Here is an 11301-nt window from a genome sequence, read left to right as displayed (position 1 = left end):
GCTCGGCAGAAAAAGTAGGTGCTCTTTTTCTACCATCACAAAAAAGGAAAACAGCAATCTCCTCGGAAGGCGTTGTGACAGCGCTTTACGAGTGAATGGTAATGCTATTACAACCGTAGACAGTATTAGAATTCTAGGGATGCGCATACAAGCAAATGGAAAAAACACTGAAGCTATCCGGAGACTCGAAGCTAGTGCGAATCATACGTGCCGCCTGCTTAAGTGTATTTCTAACAAGAATGCGGGAATGAAGGAAGCCAATCTTTTAAGATTAGTTCAAGCTTTCATGATAAGCCGTGTACTATAAGCTGCCCTTTATCTTAAATTAAGTAGAGCAGAAAAAGATAAAATTGAAGCCATTATGAGGAAAGGCAACAAGAAGGCGCTAGGGCTTCTCCCGAACACCTCTACGATTAAGCTTCTTGAGCTGGGTGTCTTTAACACGTTAGATGACCTAATAGAAGTCGCCATGATGTCACAACACCAAAGACTTCTGAGAAGTAGAAACGGGAGGAAAATCCTAGAGCGCTTGGGATTCAAGTCCACGGAGTGTTTCAGACAGACAGCTAGCATACCTAAATCAACTAGGGCAAGAACAAAAAGTATACCGCGGCCGAAAAACACGCATCCGGTGTTTCATGAAAGCAGACGCAAAGCTAGAGCTGTAGTCTTGCAGGCGAAACTTGAAGGTCGATCTGGCGTGCTTTACACGGACGCTGCAGAATACGAAAGAAAGGGAGCATCCACAGCGATGGAGGTTCGCGAGGGCGGGGACCTGGTCTCGTGCTGCCCTTCTAAGAACACAACCACCACAGAGGCAGAAGAACTTGCGATTGATTTGGCAATAGCTCAAAAAGGCACAAGAGTGATTGTTAGCGACTCCAAGTCAGCCATTAAAAACTACGTTATGGGCTGGATCTCTGCTATAGCCGCCAAAATTCTAAGACAAGGACCAGGACCCACAGAGCTAATCACACTAGTATGGTCCCCAGCCCATTAAGGTCTGAAGGGGAATGAGAAGGCGCACGCGATCTCTCGAGGGCTCACTTTCTGGTCGATCGACGCTGACCCGCCACCTTCGCGCGAGCAGCCCCTTTTCACAAGAGACGAACTACGAACGTTTCAGGAAATCACCGCACACTATAAAACCACCGTAAGATTTATCCAGAAGCAGCTAAACAGATGAGCAAAAAGGAGAAAATTATGTGGCGAAAATTGCAAACCGGGGTGTTTCCAAACCCTCACCTGCACAGTAAATGGCACCCGGAAGTGTTTAACTCCAGATGTGCGCACTGCAACAGCACTGCGGGTTTTGTGCACATGGTATGGATCTGCCCAACCTCCAATGATCCAAGTAGAAACGTAGAATCCTGGGAGGCCTTAATACACAGCCGTGACGCCGAAGAACAGCGTCAAGTCATAGGTCTCGCCCTAACCGCCGCCGAGTCCCAAGGAATTCCGGCCGATGGCTAGGGGAATGATTGGGGGCAGAGGCCGAAGCCTCCTCCCCCGTAATTCTATGCGGGTGCAAATAAACGTTATTTCCCTTTCTCCCTTTTGCTAAGGGATTACAATCGTAGTTACGCCAACAGTAAAAGAGCGAGAGGCGCGCGCCGGGCGCGGGAATGTGGCGTCTCTGTGTGAGACCCCGATGGTGGGCATACTCGCCACGTTCACGTGCGAGATTGAACAGAAACACTTGTGGCACATGACCCGAGCCGTGACAGAAAATTCAGGAGGAAGAGCTGTCACTGTCCTGGGGAGCTTCGAGCTGCGAAGATCATGAAGTTGAGCGTTGCTACAACAACGAAGGCAGTTGCTGCCTGGTCCTGAAAATTATGGCCGAAGAGGCCCGGGAAAGGACCGTCGATATCAGAAGACTCGAGTGAGGGTGCCCGAACTTGCCTCTTTGCTCAATTTCTGTTATAACTACAGCTTTTTTATGTTGTGACAGAATGAATGCGGCCCGCACAAGAGCCATGACGCTTTTCACGAGTTGGGTGCAACTTAGCTGAGCCGGAGATGGCGACAAAGACCGGGAAACCACCGCTAATGAGGACAGACGGCTCGTTCGGCGCAAACAGATGAAGACCTTAAGAACTCACGGTGGCCGTCGACGACGAACTGGGCTAACTGCCGATAGGACAAAGGCCGAAGGCAACGGATTGAACTGTGAAAACGTTTCGGTGCTGATATGGCATCTTGGTTATGTAACAGCTAAGGATATAAACGACACTAAGGTGAATTATGTTAGTTTGGATTTCGCTCTGCGGTACAGAGCTTTGCTTGTATGCAGTGTCACTAAGTTAAATCTTTGTACTGTAACGTCAATTTCGTGTATTTGTTTCGTCCGTCCAGTGTATAATGTTTGTTTACTTACCACGCTCCGCTCCCGTCTTTCACTCTATTCAATTCCTTGCAAGCGCTCCCAAGATAACTGACAAAATAGTACATAAGTTGAGGGAGTTGTCAATAAGGACACCTAAGAGAACAAAATCTGAATAAAAACACTTTTATGGTGAATTAAAATTCTATCTGCTGCTTATGCGAAGATGCATGAAATGTCATTTTTTTTAAAAAATTAGGTTGAAGAGATCAAAGAATAAATTGAAATCACACATTCAATAATACATTGGCTACCAATACCTCAAATTAAGGACTAGTGGAGAAGCCTCGCTTGCAGAAAAGGATGAAGCAATAAAAAGTAGCACTTCTACGGACTTCCAATGTTGAATTAGTTCTAAGAGCGCATCGTGAAATTAGAAGTATCGCTTTTGCAGAAGTTTTGTTGGCGTTTGTTCAAAGTTTGTAAAATATTTTGGCATACACGTTCATAGTATCAGTAGTTAGTCGTTAGGTTTTTACTGATCACTATTACAGTAATTTTCGCATCAGGCATCGCTACGAGAGTATTACGTAAGATATGATCAAATATATTGCGCGTGTAAATGCATACCTCACACCTGTATACTCAGGGAAGTCTTTTGTGAGTAGTTGGCGATAATGCTCGGCTAGCCAGCATCTCTTGCGCTCCTAGGAAGGCAGGCAACTCCCTAATTTCTGAGGTACATTCTATAAGACATTCTAGAGAGAAGCACGGCTTGTACCACAGCTACTATGTATACCGTATGGTGCCCGTGAAATTGATTCTCACATGATGTGCGGCGCGCGTGTTCTTATCCTCTCGTTTTGCACATTGCCCTAGGGCCGTCAGCACCTTCGCCTACAACGAGCCTGGCAATCAGCACCTCAAGTAACGCTGCAACTACCAGGGCAACCACTACAACCGAGGTAGCATCGACGACCAGGACAACGAAAGGGCCAACCACTACGACCAAAGCAACAACGACGACCAGAACAACGACAAAGCGAACCACTACGACCAAGGCAACAACAACGACCAGAACAACGACAAGGCGAACCACGACAACCAAGGCAACTACTACTGCCAGTACAACAACGACCACCTCGACGAGCACTACCACTACAGCTGCTACGACTAGTACTTCAACGACAACCTACTATCCTGCACGTAAGACATCCATAGTCACCGTAACACGAGAAATTTTCTCTTATATGTCAAGAATGGGTAGGATGGCGCCGTCTACTATATCAGTTTTTGCCACAGAAAATTTGGTTTCTTTATGTGTGTGCCTAGGTAGCTGCACGCATTGTGTGGCCTCGCGTGACCAGATGCCTAAGTCTTTCTTAAAGAGTTAGGTAGCTTCCTTAGGGTGATCAACCTCTGCTGTATGTAGAAGTGCAATTCTGAATGATTTTGTGGTACCAATATTACCAAGCGAAGTAAAGACAATCTCGTCGCAGGTTACTGCTTTTACGTTTGCATCAAAAGATCTGTAGGAGTAAAAAAATTATTTAGTACAAAGAAATTCACTCCAAAGTGCAGAGGCAAGCGCATAATTTCTAAATATAAAAATGCTCATTCACCCGATGAAAGAGAAAGACTTCATGATAGGCAACAAACCCTTGAAGTCTGTACATGAGTAAGGATACGCAAATAAATACCTAGCAGGGGAGCACACGAAACTGGAAATCATAGAAAAAAAGATTTAACTGAAGCGCAGAAGGCCAAAATTTCTGCATCATGACGAGCAACAAGCCACAATTCCTGAAGCCAAAAGTATACAACCGCTGCACACTGTCCACCTCTCAAAAAAAAAAAGAAATCAGTTCCCCCTTATGAAGTAGTTGCTGTTAAAACAGCAGACGTCATATGTTTTCCGACATTTAAAATTATTAGCCAACGTACGGCAGCACTAGCGACCAATTATCGCGAAGGAAGCAAGCGCGAATACTGCCCTGGAAATACAAAATCTAGAGGGGAGCCGACAGATCAAAACAACGTAGCGGGATAATCAGGGTGAACAGTGGAAGTACCTCAGACTGGGTGGCTGGCGTTTCGATAGGAGGACCTATCTTTTTCAAAGGCACCGTTTCATTCTTTCAATGTTCGTGGTGACGACATCTCTTGGGGGTGGCGCGTGTACCTGTTAAGTCGAATGGAATCTTGAAGGGAAGTGGGGACTGCACTTCAGTGCTTTATAGTTTTTTTTTCTGGTTTTCATACGGCGATTATCAACAGCGACACGCGCAACCACCAGAAGATGATGCCACCACTAACACTCCAAGGATGACACGGCGTCTTTGAAAAAAATAGGTTCTGCAATCGAAACGTCGGCCAGCCAGTCTGAGGAGCTTCCACTGTTCACCCTGATTATCCCACAGTCATGGGAATAGAAACTTGTAAAAAGTGTATACTTTGAAATGATATAGCAATTTACTTAATGGGATTGCACCATATTTCGCAAAGCTGTGGGACTGATAACAAATGGTGGCTGGCTGTTACATGGTAGTGCTAATCCACGCCCGGTATTAACAGCTTGCGTGGACTCTTTCCAAAGTACTTGCCTGGCTCTATGGCTAAAGCATGTGCCGAAGTGAGCAGCTTCTGCTGGTGTCTCTGGAACCTTCCCCGCCTGCAATCGCGGGCCACCCTCTATACCAACCACGATGCTTTAAAACCCCAAGTCCCTTAAACTCTTTCATACAGTTTCAAATGAAATCGAATGCCGCGTGTTCGGGATTCAAACGCACACTTTCTAAACGTTATTTCCCTTTCTCCCTTTTGCTAAGGGATTACAATCGTAGTTACGCCAACAATAAAAGAGCGAGAGGCGCGCGCGGGGCGCGGGAATGTGGCGTCTCTGTGTGAGACCCCGATGGTGGGCATACTCGCCACGTTCACGTGCGAGATTGAACAGAAACACTTGTGGCACATGACCCGATCCGTCCGCTTTGTTGATGTTTCATCATGGTATAGCGCGCGGCCATAATTTCATGTTGAACGACAGGTTCACCTGAACGTCAATCGGTCACATCAGTGCACACATTAATCCACAACGCACCGGAGTAAGAACAACTAATGAGAACGCAAAAAAGCATAAAAACTGGAAAACATCAAGCACCGGAAATGTCTTGTCAAGCAGCGACGATGTGAATAGACTGTGCCGAGCTACAGAAACCAGTACATGACCAGGATTTGGGCTATACGTGTAGCACCCTGTCTCGTCGGTGAAAGCAGTCGCCTGCCATAACAGAGTGTAAAATAGTTGATAGAACACTTATATCTGATAAAAAGCTTGTTACCGAAAATGACTACCAGTTATATGCCACAGAGACCTACTGGAACATTTTAGTAAACATAACGGGATCGCGCTACAAAACCACGTTGTATAAAAGAGTGTTTAATATTAGACAATATAACCTCATGTGTTTTCAATGGTCTAGGTTCAATTCACACGATTTGAAGAGCGATACCACAATTTCCACTATATATATATATATATATATATATATATAAATATATATATATATATAAATATATATATATATATATATATATATATATATATATATATATATATATATAAATAATCAGTGGATGCCTGATGCATATACCTGGGAGTCGTTTCTGAATGACAACTAACATATCTCGTCAGATAGTAACAGTCTTTCTTAACACAAAAGTGTTTTTCTCCGGAGTCCACCACGTCTCCGCTGACGTGGTTTCGTCTCGGATATAACGCTGTAAATTACGCACTAACAGATTGCAAATAGAAGAAAGAGAAGGCGAGAATCTGACAAGTGAAGTCGAACCAGCAACCTCCCGTTTCACATCGCGCTGCGCTGACCGCTACGCCACGGAGCGTCCGCTGTCGGGCATGCTAACGACAAGCCATTTATATACACCATGCACCGTTTAGTGGCCCTTTGAACTCGGAAAGTTTAGCGCGTTTTTGTTATCAGTAGTGAGGTGACGCGACCGATGGGCTTATTGGACGCGCTGTAAAGGTGATCGCCTCCACGAAGCGCCGCTTCGACGGAGCTTGGTCTCTCCTTTGAGCTCGCTTATCCAACTCGTAGTTCGGGGTGAGGACGAAGGTCACTTTCCTCACTGCCACGGCCGCAATACCGAAAAAGGCGCGCTGCTGACACATGACGAAGAAAAAATTGTGACAGTTGTTCGAGCTTGTCCTGTGTGTACTTTGCGCTCATTTCGTCCGTCTTTATTTCTATTTAAACAGAGGGCTTACAATGTAGGACTCTGATAGTTGCTAGTCCACGCTGTTTCTGTGTATGCTAATTTCGTGTGAAGTTTCTGCTTGAAGTGTGCGCTGCAAGTTTCTAGCTACTTGCCCTTTCTAATGTGACTTTGCAATTCGTTGCTGTTGCTGAAACAATCCACAATAAACGCTCAACTACCTCAGTAAAGACACTTCTCACTTACGTGTTTTGCCCATTTCCATATAGGGGTATCAGCTACGTTTTTGTTTCGTTTTATACCTGAGATTTCTTTCTGGTTCTGATAGAACGCCGTTGCTTCCGTATAAAGATGAAGCCACGTGATGATTTTTCTCAAAACCTGGAAATGCTACATCGTCACACATTGCGCGACTTGACCCGTTTTCTAAGCGCCGGCTGACTATAAGCAAGCGCCTACAGCACTTAACTTTCCAAAAATCGTTCAGATTACCAAGTTCACAGACGAAAGGCAACCACCAATATTACTGACATGATTGCTAGCCATGAGTTTTTTTGAGTCCAATTTTATATCTTTAAGAATAGGCACATTCGTACACGCGGCAAAGCCCTCCAAACTTACTTGAATCGCCTGATGAGAGTATGCCTGTCTCAGTATCGAATTCTGGTATGTGTGAACAGTGCTTCACAGATCGTATACAATATGTCACAGTTGATAGTGTGACTCACGCTTAACGAATAACAAGTCGTACTTCCTCCATGAATTATTTGCTCTCCACAACCTTCTAATTAGGGAGAAGCAAATTGTACGTAGTTTGGCTGTGGGCATTATGAACTACTTATGTAAACTCTACTTCATTTGCAGTAAGGGAAGTGCTATGCACCATGGGCCACACTGCCGTGACAGCCAACATGTACCCACCTGAAGCTGTTTGCCAGTACCTGTACTACACCGACGTTGTCATCGTGGACGGCAAGCTACAACCGTCATTAGATCGGAACAGCTGGAAGCTATTCCAAATGAAAGCCAAAATGGCTAAAATGGCGAAGTACGGCATTGCTTTCGACCACTGGTGAGTAAGCGAAAGCGTTAGTGCGGAAGCCTTTGTTAACCTTTAGTGGCTTTTTGCTTTCGCCCCACAGCATATCTTCAGACAGACCTTACCGACGTGGCGTCTTGCATTTTACGTATACACGCGTTACAAATTTCAGTTACGATGGCGTGGCATGCTCATGTCAGAAACTACAATGTCACCACAGCATAACGTAGAATATGAGCAATTTTAGCGATATTGAAGTCCTCGTAAATTCAATCTGGTGTTCTGAACTTTCGAAAACACGGCATTCGTAGGCTTAAAATTGAGTCGGCTTGTACAAGATTAGGTGAACTGGTATAAAAATTTTAGCGATATTCGAATTCTCGTAAATTCAATCTAGTGTAGTGACTTTCGAAGCCACGGCATTCGTAGGCTTAAAATGGAATCGGCTTGTACAATATAAGGTGAACTGGTAATTCAAATTTTCCGCAGCCTTCTCAGCGGCGCCATAGTGTCAACGTGCAGCACCATACCGCAAACACAACATAAACCAAGGAATCCGTGAGGGCTCGCTTAGAAGCCGAAACTAGCAGGCATAGTTTTATAAAAGTTGTCGTAAACTCAATCTAGTCTCAGCCGGCAGCACCATAAGCCACAGGCACTGACTAATAAGCAAGGGTTGAAGGAAAAAGTTCAATTGAACTTCGGGGGCTCTTATGACATGCATACCTTTGTTTGCGCATGCTGTGAGCGCCATCTGTTTGTACGCACACCGTCAACGCCTACTTTTTCATTACTTCATTGCAAAAAGGGCCCCTTCGTAAACCAAAACACCAGTGTTTTTTATTGTCGTCTTTCTTTTGCATTTTGACGAGGTGTAGCTTTTTGAATAGAAAATTAGCCGCATGATCCTCTACACGAGATGCATCAGTTATTTTTGGTGCAAATAATCAGATAATGCTGTAGCCTAAGCACTAACGAAATTCGAAAATTGGTTTCAAGGTTCCTTTCACTGACGTAGCAGAACGAAGTAGCGGTAGCTTGCGGTAGCTTGCGGTAATGCTTTACCTTTTCTACAAAGTTTTCCGAGTCATCCGACTCTACTGATGCATTCGCAGTGTTAGGAAGGAACACCCACAATCAAGACTGCACATGCAGGTGATATTATGCGTCGAGCAGTGATACTATGTTCTATGCCTCACGTAAACACTGCATCTCTCACCACAGGCACATCACACCACAGCTGGTACATGATGCCACAGGCGAGCTTGGCAGGCTGGCTAATGAAAACATCGGCAGCTACGGGTTACTCAATATTATCAGGACACCTAGTGAACTACCTAAGGTCGTCATAGCCATGAGGCCAGTTATAGACGTAAGTGCAACTGTCACTGTCTTGGAGTGCAGTAGTCGTTCGTGGTTAGTCCAAATTTTCAGTTGCAACGCATATAAATTTCTTATATAGTATTACTTCCACGAATAAAATACGGAAATAGAGCATAATACGTGCGTAATATGTTATGCGTCATTGGGAACGATGCATGCAACACATGCTATTATGTATGCAGTATAGCCACATAATTGCAGCTGCTCTATATACCCTACATCAGTACAGCGGAATAGCCGCGTTAGTGTAATATTTTGCAATCATATTATGCAAATGTTTCCTAGAATTATGTTGTACCTGCTTCATATCTTGAAATTGATTAGCCAGCGTGGTGTTACTGCATTCTCTATACAATGTCCATTGGATGCTCATCATGTGCACCATTGAATGAAGTACACTGTAGGTGTATCTCCATATTTTATGTTTGTGCCCTCAACCCCTTTTCAACTTGCGATACCTTGATTGATTTGTAGGGTTTAACGTCCCAAAACCACCATATGGTTATGAGAGACGCCGTAGTGGAGGGCTCCGGAAATTTCGGCCACCGGGGGTTCTCTGACGTGCACTCATATCTGAGCACACGGGCCTACAACATTTCCGCCTCCATCGGAAATGCAGCCGCCACATCCGGGATTTGAGTCCGCATCCGGGATTTGAGTCCGTGGGTTAGCAGCCGAGTACCTTAGCCACTAGACCACCGCGGCGGGGCACCTTGCGATACTTTACTTATAATGCAGCTTATACGTACAAAAATCACTGACATCTGTCTGTACTATGAAATCTCGTCGGTAAGATACAAGCAGACAGTGGTGTGGAAGGTGCTTTGTGCCTACTGAAGTAGAGAACAATAGAAAGAAAAAAATATAATCCTAAAGAACAAACATGGTACTTAACACTGAATTTCAGTGGCTCAGTTTGAAATCTTTTCAGTTTTATTTTGTAGGAGTGAGTAGTAACTAAGGGAAGTGATTAACAGAAATGTTACAGTACCTCTTCTTAAAACTAACATTAGCTACTACGCTTTGCCTCACCGAATAGGCACTCAAGACAATGCAGGGTAGCGATGCTGACAAAAGGACCGTGATTGCGATCGGATCGAATGACTACACTGGTTTTATCGACAAATACAAAGAAATTTATGCAGATATCATAAAGTAAGTACGGTAACATTCAAATATTTTAGAACTTGCATATTAGTGCTTACTTTCTACACCTTTAAGAGGGGCCGAGTTGCCACTCAATAAGTCAACCTATGTATTAAAAACCTTTCGATATATGTATATTTTATGTCTACACAACTAGTAGCAGATTGTACTCGTTATTCATGCACGAGGTTCAGCACGAATACGCTGTAAAATATTTACAATGTGAATGTAGGGGTCAGTGAACACCCTGCTTTACAGATAGCGTACAACCTAAGGCATGTGTCTAAAGCCCACCTTAGCTGTCAGGCCGAAATTTCTCCGGAAGAAAGCCAAACAATAAAGAAGGTTCTGTCGGTTAGAACTAAGGAGGGGGGGAGGCGTTGGACAATATGTCAGCTTACTTTGGTACATAAAAGAATGCCTTTTTTCGCTCATACGTGTATTATTCTTGAAAAAGATTTGATGCCAGGTATCTCAAAACACATCAATAGTGGTCTTCGAAATCACCGACATCTAGACGGTAATTCCTAAATACAGAGTTTTTGTCCATGGTTATGTCTCAACCCAGAAGGGCCACTTAAGGTGCGTCTGAAAAAATTGTGCTTTAAACAAGTCATGTGAGCAGGAGAACTTCTTTCAGGGTTGTCTAAGCATATTGAAGATGAGCAAAGTTGGAAAAATAGAGAAAACGTGATTACCTCGCCTTTATTTCTTCTGCTTCTGTTTACCTTTTAACCTTTGCGCTACCACAGTATGTTCAGGTACGTCCAGTTACGTCTGCATAGTTTAATAACAGACATTTTCAGCCAATAAAACAATAAAACAATAAAAATAAGGGTAGAACAAAATTATGTCCGGACCGCCTGCTTGAGACCTTCAACCTTAAGTGTCTACAGGTGCGATGAATGCCACTTTCGGTTTTGTACTAATGGAGTTCTTGTGAAAGGTTCCACAGAAGAGGCCTATGCTTATAAAGTAATACGCTTCATGCGCTCCATTGTTCTAGCACATTCAAAGTCGACACGGTCATTGCCATATCTTCAGTCAGTGCCATGGAGGACAAAGCGAGCTGCTATGCCGTGCCACCCAATGTCCTCCGCTCACCTCAGCCAAGGTTCCCGAGTCTGGTATGTGCCTACTGCTGTGAACATCTGATTTTACTAGACCCTGA

Source organism: Rhipicephalus microplus, chromosome 3 (genome assembly GCF_043290135.1).
Source record: "Rhipicephalus microplus isolate Deutch F79 chromosome 3, USDA_Rmic, whole genome shotgun sequence".
NCBI lineage: Eukaryota > Metazoa > Arthropoda > Arachnida > Ixodida > Ixodidae > Rhipicephalus > Rhipicephalus microplus.
Note: the sequence above shows the minus strand (reverse complement) of the source record.